Source organism: Narcine bancroftii, chromosome 1 (assembly GCF_036971445.1).
Source record: "Narcine bancroftii isolate sNarBan1 chromosome 1, sNarBan1.hap1, whole genome shotgun sequence".
NCBI classification, from domain to species: Eukaryota; Metazoa; Chordata; class Chondrichthyes; order Torpediniformes; family Narcinidae; genus Narcine; species Narcine bancroftii.
In genome coordinates, this window is record NC_091469.1 from 48,051,270 (window position 1) to 48,062,023 (window position 10,754).

The 10,754-nt window shown below is 39.5% G+C and overlaps 1 long non-coding RNA gene across 1 annotated transcript in view; it reads left to right on the forward strand.

Moving 5' to 3' along the window:
* The window catches only part of LOC138757937 (uncharacterized), a 49,885-nt gene extending 39,374 nt beyond the window's left edge, over window positions 1-10,511 (forward strand). The window contains exons 4-6 of the long non-coding RNA XR_011354001.1: window positions 2,057-2,187; window positions 6,151-6,236; window positions 8,448-10,511. This is a non-coding gene — a long non-coding RNA (uncharacterized lncRNA). The remainder of the gene's footprint in view (window positions 1-2,056; window positions 2,188-6,150; window positions 6,237-8,447) is intronic.
* Window positions 10,512-10,754: the final 243 nt, after the last annotated feature.

The following is a 10,754-nucleotide window of genomic DNA, read 5'->3' on the forward strand; positions in this document are numbered from 1 at the left end:
CTGGGACCATAACAATCAGCATGAAATATTTTCATCTGTCTGTCTACTGATTTTATTAAAAAAATAATTGCTTCAACTGTTTATTCAGTCCACTGACTAAATCATATATTACTTCTTAACCTTGTGATTTCCTTTCACAAGCTGCTTTGTGCAATTTGATGCATTGCCTTCCCAACTCCATTGAGTGTGCGATTTGAGATGAAGTACCTAGTTCTGACAATCCAGAACTGGAAACTACGTCATGAATTATGTATGAATTGATCTTCTGGAAGCCCTGGCTGCAGCAGCCTTATTGCACTTGGACTGCACAACACCAGGGACACCCACTGGGTGCTTAGGGGCTAATCTTCTTCACTTAGATTGTGAATAAACCTGCTGGGGTTTCATTTTGTTTGTTGTTTCTTTTATTAACTAAATGTTCTTTATCCAAATTTATCTGAGCAGATACAGTATGTGTGGATGATAGCAGTCATAGTTTATGTTCTCATTGAACTTTTTTTTCTTGTAACCCACATCTTGTTTGCATCAGCCTCTTTCACCAACCTCTTTTTCATCTTGGCTTCTTTCTGATGCTGAGTCAGATTTCAGATTAATTGTCAGAGTACATACATGACATCACATACAATGCTGAGATTCGTTTTTCTTGCCGGCACAGCAGAATTACCACTAATTGGTAGTGCAAAAAAAATAAACTGTACACAGTGTAAACATGTAAACAAACAAAGAACTGTAAACAGATAACATGGTAAATGCAGACTCACTCTTAATTTTTAAGAATAAATTGGATAAATACATGGATAGGTCTGGAGGGGTATTGGAATGGCTGCAGTTCAGTGGGACTAGATGAATGATGTTTTGGCACAAACTAGAAGGGCTGAATGGCCTGTTTTTTGTGCTGTAGTTTTCTATGGTTTTCTAATGAATGTAAATGAACTGACTGTGCAATACAGAGAGAACAAAAAGAAAATCAATAAAGTGCACAAGTAGGAGTCCTTAAATGAGTTTCTGACTTTGTTGTTGAGGAGTCTGATGTGGAGGGGTAGCAGCTGGTCCTGAACCTGGTGGTGCAAGTCTTATGGCACCTATACCTTCTTTCTCATGGTATCAGCAAGAACAGAGGGTGTGCAGGATGGTGTGGGTCTTTAATGATTGATGATGCTCTCTGACGACATCAATAGATGCACTCAATAGTGGGGAGGGTTTTGCCTGAGATGTTCTGAGCCCTGTCCATGACCTTTTGGAGGGCTTTACACTCAGGGGTATTGGTGTTCCCATTCCAGACTCTGATGCATCCAGTCGGCACACTTTCCACCACACCTCTGGAGAAATTTGCCAGCATTTCTGATGTCATATCAAACCTCCGCCAACTCCTGAGGAAGTAGAGGGGCTGACATGCTTTCTTTATGATGCCATTGGTGTGTTGGGTCCAGGAAAAATCCTCTGATATAGTGACTCCCAAGAACTTAAAGACCACTATACTGTTCCCATTCCTGGTGTCCTAGATAGTCATTGGACAACGTGTGTGTCTTCAGCTTCTCTCCTTCTATTGCAAAGTGTGTGATGCATGGTTATGTCTACCCTTCACTCTGTCAAAACTTGCCACCTTCATTGTAGTACCTTTGGATTGTGCCCTATTTATGCATTGTTTGGTTTGAATATGCCAATCACAACTTGGAAGATGACAGATTTTCTATTTAATTCTGTACCTTAGCTTCATTCTAGTGCTGCCTAATCTGTTCTATATAGATAATATTCTGGTTTATTTCAATTTCCAGTAACAACACTGTTCCAACATGTTCTTTTGTTTGTTTACTCTCTGTCCAATTGTCTTAATTTATTTATTAGCTAGATGATTCTGAAGGCATTGTATAATATGAATAACTGATCCACTGTATCACAGATATTTCCTTTGTGCTCTCCAATCTTTCCCACCCTTGCAATTTGTAATTTGTTTTTTACACTTTTCCAGTCCTGATAGCAGCACATCACCTCTCTCTTCACTCCATAGAATGCTTCATGTGTTTATACTGCACATCACTTTTTCTTTTTATTTCAGATTTATAGCACCTGCCATTTGGGATTTTCAAGGCCTCTTGCAATCATGTGACATTGGAGAGAACTGCTATTTCAGGTCGTCAGGAGTTGACATCAACTTGTACCACGTACCCACCCCCCTCTAATTGAAAGGTATGGATTTGATTCATTTTTATCACATTGCTTTTGCAAAAGACATCACACCCAAATGGTCACTGTTTAATTTCAGTAGAACCCCAATATAACATGCCCCAATTTAACGCAAATCCGGATTTAACGTGATGAGCCATCGGACCCTTTTTTTTGCTCTTTCTGGAATTGAATACTTTTGTCAGAACGCAGTACACCGTTAGAAAACAAAAATCTTTTTCCGAGAAAGATAAGCTTTACACACTTGACGCGATAAAGAATAAAAGTCAAACCCAAGTTATACGAGACCTCGGCATACCTGAATCAACACTTCGTGGCTGGAAGTCTCAGGAAGATAAGCTGAGGAAGAAGCAGGACTTAAGGCCAAACGCATGAAGACAGCCAAAGGTGTCAGCTTCGATGACTCCCTGTATGAGTGGTTCGTTCAAGCATGTTCAGACCTTCCAATTTCTGGGACTATTCTCAAAGCTCAAGCCAAAAAGTTTGACAAGCTGATCAACAGAAAAACCTCACAGTTCAAAGCTAGCAATGGATGGCTAGACTGGTTTAAATGCTGTCAAGGGATTTCGGAAGTGTTAGTGTCTGGAGAAATTAGCTCAGCTGACAGTGCCAACGCCAGCAAAAACCCAGGAGAATGAAAAACTCTCTTAGAAGAAGGTGGCTGCATCAAAGAACAAGTGTTAACTGTGACAGAATAGGCTCCTGTCTAGAAAAGATGTCTCCCATCAACGTGAGGAGATTAAACATCACAAAGATCACGTGATGTTGTTGTTTTGTGTTAACAAGTTAAAACTGCTCATGGTTGGTAAATTTTGCCCCGCTGTTTCCACCATGTCAATGTGAAGTTGTTACTTTTCGAATACACGCATAGCAACAATGCTTGGATGACCAGTATCATCTTTGAGGATTGGGTTTACAAAACTTTTGACTCTGCTTATTGAGGTCATTTGTGTAAGCAAAAGCTAGAACTCAAAACTCTTCTTTTGCTTGCCAACTCTACAGCCCACCCACCAGCTGCCAACTTAGTAAGCTGTGATGGAAAGATCCAAGTTTCTTACCTCCCAAAAAACACTACTTCTAAGATCCAGCCCTTAGATCAGGGGTTCATCTTCATGGTCAAGCAGAATTACAGACGTGAATTAATTTGTTGAATTGTAGACAAATCAACAACACCGGAAGACTATTTGAAAAGCCTGCACATTAAGGAATTTTGCCACTTAGGTAGAAAGGTCTGGGCAGCAGTCAGCTCCTCGTGTGAGGAAAAATGCTGAGAGAAGGGTCTGGGTCCAGCCTTTTCATCACAAAAATACACCAAGGAAGATGAAGATGATGAGGATGAACAAGAATTCTATGGCTTCACAGATGAAGAGGTGCATGTTTGAAATGATCAAAAAGGATTTTCACCAGTTGTACTCTGCCGATGATGAATGCCTGACATATGAGCATCTGATGGTCTCCAAGATCGTCGATAACATTGCTATAGCACCAGTTCCCGAACCACAGGAGGATGATAATAAGGAACCTCCACCCCACCCCAAAAGTGTCTCAAGCCATTGAATACCTGGAGGCTAGCCTACGTTGGCTGGAGACCCAGGATGTGGACCACATAAAAATCCTCCAGCTCAAAGGCATTTTAGACTTCACTCACAGCCAGCGACCTGCTGCATTCAAGCAACAAACACTTGATCACTTTTTTAAGAAATAAAATGAGATTGTAAGAAATAAAAATATGATTGCAAATACAGGTATTGTACATGTGTTCTTGGTTTTTTGAAACTGCTTTTTTTCGTTAACCTTGATTTAGTGCAACCCCGTTTTATTCACGATGCAATTTTCTGGACCCAAACCATCGTGTTATAACAAGATTTCACTGTACCATTTAAATATTTAAATAATAAAACAAGGAATTAACAAAAAGTAACTGATCAAGAGTAGGTCGATTCAGTTAGTAACCAATAAAAGAGGAGAAAAATCAATTAACCAAATTTTCAATTTTTAAAGCATTTCAAATAGCAGAAATCGATCAAATAATGGAAATTTTCATTGAAAATGTAAATATGGGCTTCTGCTATTAAGCAGAATGAGATTTTGTTCCAATAAGATACAAGATTTAACTCATCCCTGAAGTAGGTTATGGGTTTAACCTTCGGTGGTTGGAAATCCAGATGGGATTTATTGCTTTCCTTTTTCTACAAGCTGCAGATTCACTCATAGTGCAGTATATAAATAGAACCATAGAACATTACAGAACAGAAACAGGCTCCTTTGTTCCTTCTAGTCTCTGCCAAACCTTTTTTTTGCCTAGTTCCACTGACCTGAACCAGTCCATAACCCTCCATACCTCTCCCATCCATATATCTGTCAAAATTCTTCTTAAATGTAAAATATCCCTGATTAGTGTTACAAGGGGTGGTTCAAGAGCCTGATAAATGTTGGAAATAAACTGTACTTAAACCTAGACTTACTGGTCTTCAGGCTTCTGATCAAAGATAGCAGTGAGAAGAGGTGACGATCAGGGTGATGGGAATCCTTTATGAAGTTGACTGCCTTCTTGAGCCAGTGCCTCACATAGGTGTTTTCAAGATGGGAGGTTGCAGCTCATGATGGAATGGGCCCTGTTTGCTACCTTCTGCAGCATTCTGTGTTCCTGGGTAGTTGAATTCCCAAAGCTGGCTGTGATGAAACCAGTCAGTTTACCTTCCACAGTGTATTTGTAGAAGTTTTATAGTGCGTTTGACGATATATCAAATCTCTGAGACTCCTTAGAAAGTATAGATAAATGATACAATTCATTATCTATATCAACTGTTCTCAATGGGGTCTACAGCACACTTAAGGGGGGGGGGGCCATGGACTGAAATAATAAAATATTTTAAAAGTTTTTTTTATATTGTCGGTAGGAGAGAAGTATTCTTTGGCTTGGCTTCGCGGACGAAGATTTATGGAGGGGGTAAAAAGTCCACGTCAGCTGCAGGCTCGTTTGTGGCTGACAAGTCCGATGCGGGACAGGCAGACACGATTGCAGCGGTTGCAAGGGAAAATTGGTTGGTTGGGGTTGGGTGTTGGGTTTTTCCTCCTTTGCCTTTTGTCAGTGAGGTGGGATCTGCGGTCTTCTTCAAAGGAGGTTGCTGCCCGCCAAACTGCATATACAGAAAAAAAAAACAACTAAACTTGACTGCTTCACGGGGAGCCCATAAATTTTGAGCAGAGTCCTAAAGGGCCATAGCCAAAAAAAGGTTTAGAATGGCTGATTAAAAACGTTAAACATGTATTGGATGAAGCAATCACACACTGATGGTGTTTGTGCCAGTATTTCTATATAATCAGAACTACAAGGTATTCAAGCAATCGAATTCGGTCCAGACATTGTCTCCAGGCTTGTTTTACAAAATTGTTTCAAGTCTTCATATTTTTTTTGGATGATATCAACAGGCAATACTGAGTGTACTGGGATGATGTTCATTTGCATACTGCTTAGCAGCAAGCTGTTTTTACTTTTTGGGGCTCTCTTCTACTTTTCAATCCTAGCTCCCAATCCATGAGAATTCAAGTATTAAATAATATTTGTGATGTGTTCAGATAACCAGGTAAAAGATGATTTTGCAAGAAATGTTTACTCACAGCAAGGTAGTGGGATAATTCAAACTAGAGTTTGAATTATTAGATAGCAATAGCGAATAGTGGCAACAGTTGTGTCCAGCCATCGTTAACTTTGTGGCCATAATGCATCTGGGATTTGCTTCCCATCCTCAGCACTGAAGTAATGTTAATCAGTCACAAACAACAACCTCTGTATTGGAGCCAATTGGGCAATTTCCCTTCTACTTACTCCTTCCTAGTCCAATTTTCCACCACAGCCTACCTCTCCATTACAATTTAATTTCATATTGATTCCTCCCATTCTGGTAATTTTAGCTACCCCTCAGGTCTCTAGCCTTGCTCATTCTTTTTTAATTATTTTTCTAGGTTACCAGGAATGTTTACAAAGGATAAGCTGTAGATATTATCTACGTGGACTTCAATAAAGCCTTTGATGAGGTCCCACATGGCAGGTTAGTCAGGAAGGATCGTACGCTCACTATTCATGGTGAAGTAATGAACTGGATTCGACAATGGCTGGATGGGACAAACCAGAGAGTAGTGGTGAATGATGGTTTCTCAGACTGAAGGCCTGTGACTTGTGGTGTGCCTCAGTGATCAGTGCTGGGACCATTGTTGTTTGTCATCTATATCAATGATCTGAATGATAATGTGGTAAATTGGATCATCAAGTTTGTAGATTGGAGGTGTTGTTGACAGAGAAAAAGGTTTTCAAAGCTTTCAAGAGGGATCTGGACCATCTGGAAAATTGACCTGAAAAATGGCAGATGGAAATAATGCAGACAAGGGTGAGGTGTTGCCTTTTGGAAGGACAAACCAGGAAAGAACATACATGGTAAATGATAAGGCACTTTTGAGTGTGGTAGAAAAGAGGGACCTGGGAATACAGAAAGTGGTGTCATAGATGGATTGGGTTGTAAAGAGAACTTTTGGAATATTGGCCTTCATATATCAAAGTATTGAGTACAGGAGTTGGGATGTTATGGTAAAGTTGTATAAGACATTGGTGAACCCAAATTTGGAGTATTCTGTGCAGGTTTGGTCACCTAACTACAGGAAATATATCAATAAGATAGAAAGAGTCCAGAGAAGATTTACTAGGGTGTTCCCCGGATTTCAGGAACTGAGTTCAACAGGTTAGGACTTTATTCCATGGAGCATAGAAGAATGAGGGGAAATTTGATAGAGGTATTTAAAATTATGAAGGGGATAGACAGAGTAAATGTAGATAGGCTTTTTCCACTGAGGCTAGGTGAGATACAAACTAGAAGACATGGGTTAAGGGTGAAAGGGGATGAGAGGGAACTTCATCTCTAGGTTCAAGTATAGTCTCTTTCCACTGGTTGTCAGGATCTTGAACCTTCTTTTATTACACTAACCATAAACTATTCTGGTATCATAAAAACGACTGTCTGCACTATTACATATACTGAACTTTTTTTCTCATACCAATGGTAACTGAATATTTATTTTCTATGTGTATTTTATATTCATTATCTCTTTCAGAACTGGGTTAATTTAATGTAATCTCTTGTATTTTGACCAAAACTACCTGTTTGGCTGCAGCAAGGAAGAATTTTGGTGCATATATACAATGAACTAATTATCATTCTATTGTCATCTCCAAAATGGATATCACTCTCCACAGAAAATTTGCCCTTGAATTCACCTGATCAGGTTTAAAGCCATAGTGTCATAAATTCATACTTGTACAAATTGCAAACAGGCCCTTTCAGCCCAGCTGATAAAGAAATGAAATGATATTTATGAAAACATATCCTTCCTAAAGCATAGCAGCCAAAACTGCACTATTAGGCCTTTTCACACTGCTGAGTACATTTGAGTTAACCCTCCAAATTGGAGGGTCATATCATGGGTATTGCGTGGTGTGAAAAGAAATATCTTGGCAGGGTGCGTCAATTTCAACCAGTTCTACCAGGAAGGATTAGTGAGGTTAGTGCCTGCGTGCTTGCATCAGTCTGGCAGGTAAAATTCACAGCATGGCCGGCCGCACTCAGCGGGGTGCTCATATAACCTTATATATCCTTATTCCTACCAATTTTTTATTGCTGATACATACAGAACGTTTTTGCCAATGTGTGATATAAAAATTGTGAATAAAGTTCCATGGAATATTTTTCTCTTTTTAATGTAAAAAACAATCACTGAAGGTGTTAGATCTTCACCCCTCCAGAGTGATCAGTGCTGGGACCATCACAGTTTATACAGCTTCAGATATCGCCCTTCAAGATTACAAATGGGGAAGACTCTGCCCAGTTCTGTGGAACTGAGAATGTACAGGTGTTTTTGTTGCTTTGGATTCCTCCTCCATTGTTTGAATTCTGAGATTTTCTCTTATATCCTTGAATTGGGAAGGGTTGTGACTGTCATTTAACAGAACTGCCCTCTACCTAATTGGAGGACACACCAGCTGCCAATCAAAGTTTGATTCCACCCCACCCATTAGTGCACACCTCGCTGTTGATCCATGTAAATTACCTGGACTGGATTCTCCAGCATGCCTGTACTTGTCCTTGGGCCATTGGCTGTTGTAATTGGATTAACCCTCCTAGCACTGAGCCATTTTACCCTGCTAACAACCTGGGCTGGAACCTCCAGGACTATAAAGGTGCCATGTATTCTTTGTTCTCTCTCTTTGCCAGCTTGGGACCATCTTGCTTCACTCCAGTGTGGAAGAGTGCTGGGGAAACTTGGTAAGATGTGCACTGTTAAAAGAATTAAGAACATTTAATTAGTATCACTTATAGCATAGAGCTGTGCCTGCACTGAGTGAATGGGTGTTGGGTATGGTAGTGATTTTTTTCTTTGATCATTGTGTGACAGGTTATGTTATATTTTATATTGCCTATCAATTATGTTTTAAAGGAGATAAATTGTTTTTTTTTTAGTTAGGTCACAAAATGATACAAATACTTCACAACACAGATATTATTTAAAATGCCAGAGCTCTGTTCAAGCCAGACAATCCAGGCTCCCTTTGCAAACACTTTGAAGAATACCTATTAGAGACTTCACAAATAGGTGTTAATTGAACATGTTGTGGAGTAATGGATTACTATTTTGGAAAGCAACAGATAATAGACAATAGGCCAATTAGCTCGTCGAGCTAGCACTGCTATTTTTCAGATCATGGCTGATCATTCTCCATCGGTAACTATTCTCTGCCTTATCCCCATAACCCTTAACTCCTCTGCCCACAAGAACCCTATCTAACTCCCAGTGAATCTGTCCCCACCACCCTCTGCGGCAAAGCATTCCACAGATCCACTCTTCTCCTCATCTCTGACCTAAAGGCCTTCCCTGTATTCTTAAACTATGCCCTCTAGTCCTAGTCTCTCCCAACATTGGGAACATGTAATCCGAATTCACCCTGTCTAGCCCCTTGACAATCTTATATACCTCAATCATGTCTCCCTCATACTTCTAAACTACATCGCATATAAGCCCTGTCTTTCCAACCTTTCAGCATATGTCAATCCTGCCATCCCGGGAACCAACCTTGCAAATCTGTGCTGCTCTCCCTCTATAATGGTGAAATTCAAAAATGTTAAATTCTGTGCAAGTATAAGAATTGCCTGATACCAGTGAACTTGGAGGAGTGAGCTGAGATTGGACTGTGAATCAAAGAGCTTTTCTGAACTTACATACATATTACATACACGTGCACTTAGAATTAGAAGGGGGTTAAGTTAATAGTATTAAGTTAGAGTTTGATCCTGTTTTCATGTTCAAATTTGGAGACCAGAACTGGGCGCAATATTCCAGATGAAGTCTCGCCAGGGCCCTGTACAACAGCAGGAGGGCATTTCTGCTCCTATAGTCCAATCCCCTCTTTATGAAAGCCATCATGCCATTTGCCCTCTTCATTGCTTGCTGAACCTGCATGCTAGCTTTTAGTGACTGGTGTACAAGTATATCCAGATCTTTTTGCACTACCCCATTCCCTAGCTTGACTCCATTTAAATAATACTCTGCTCTCTTATTACTGCCTCCAAAATGGATAACCTCACATTTGCTCACATTGAACTTCAACTTCCATTCCTCTGCCCACACCCCCAACCTGTCCAAGTCCCTCTGCATTTTCCTGACATCCTCCTCACATTTTACACTGCCACCCAGTTTAGTATCATCTGCAAATTTGCTCAGAAGATCGGGTCCGGTGCCGCAGTCTGTCTGAGTGCAGTTTGCTATTGTAAGAGGGTCATGTGGTTTTCTCTGAGAGAGAGAGAGAAAATTCAGTTTACAGTTCAGCAGCAGCAGCTGGGACTGGAACAGGACAAGCTGGCAAACTTGTGGAAAATAAAACCATTTTGAAGATGTGTTGTGATGGAATGGTTAATTATAATTTTTTACATCAGTTATATTGAACTCCAGAGAAATTGAAAAAAATATGGTTTTAGTAACTCGGATTCTTGTTTTAGATGTGGTGTATGTACTGGCACTTTTTTACATGCTGTTTGGTCTTGTGTTTATGTACAGCCATTTTGGAAGAAATTAGGTTAATTTTGAAAAAAATATATAACATTAAGTTACCATTAGATCCATCTATTTTTTTAATGGGTTACATGGTTCCTTTAAAGGGATTAGGGCTGGATAAATTTCAAATTCCATTTGTACGTTTAGTACTGTCTGTAGCTCGAAAATGTGTAGCAAGTGCATGGAAAGATAACACAATGATTAATATAATGTGATGGCATAATGAATTGAAAGCTTGTATTGTTATGGAAAAAAATTACATATAATTTGCATGATAATTATTCTTTTTTTCATCAATAAGTGGTTACCGTATTTGGAATATATGCATTTAGATGTACTTTGATGTATTATATATTTTTCCTCTTTAGCTCTCCTTAATAGAGCTGGCTGATGGGGTGGGAGGGGTATTTTTTTCTTTTTCTTTTTTGTTCTTTTTTCTGTGTTTATGTTTTTTAATTTTCTTTTTTATATGC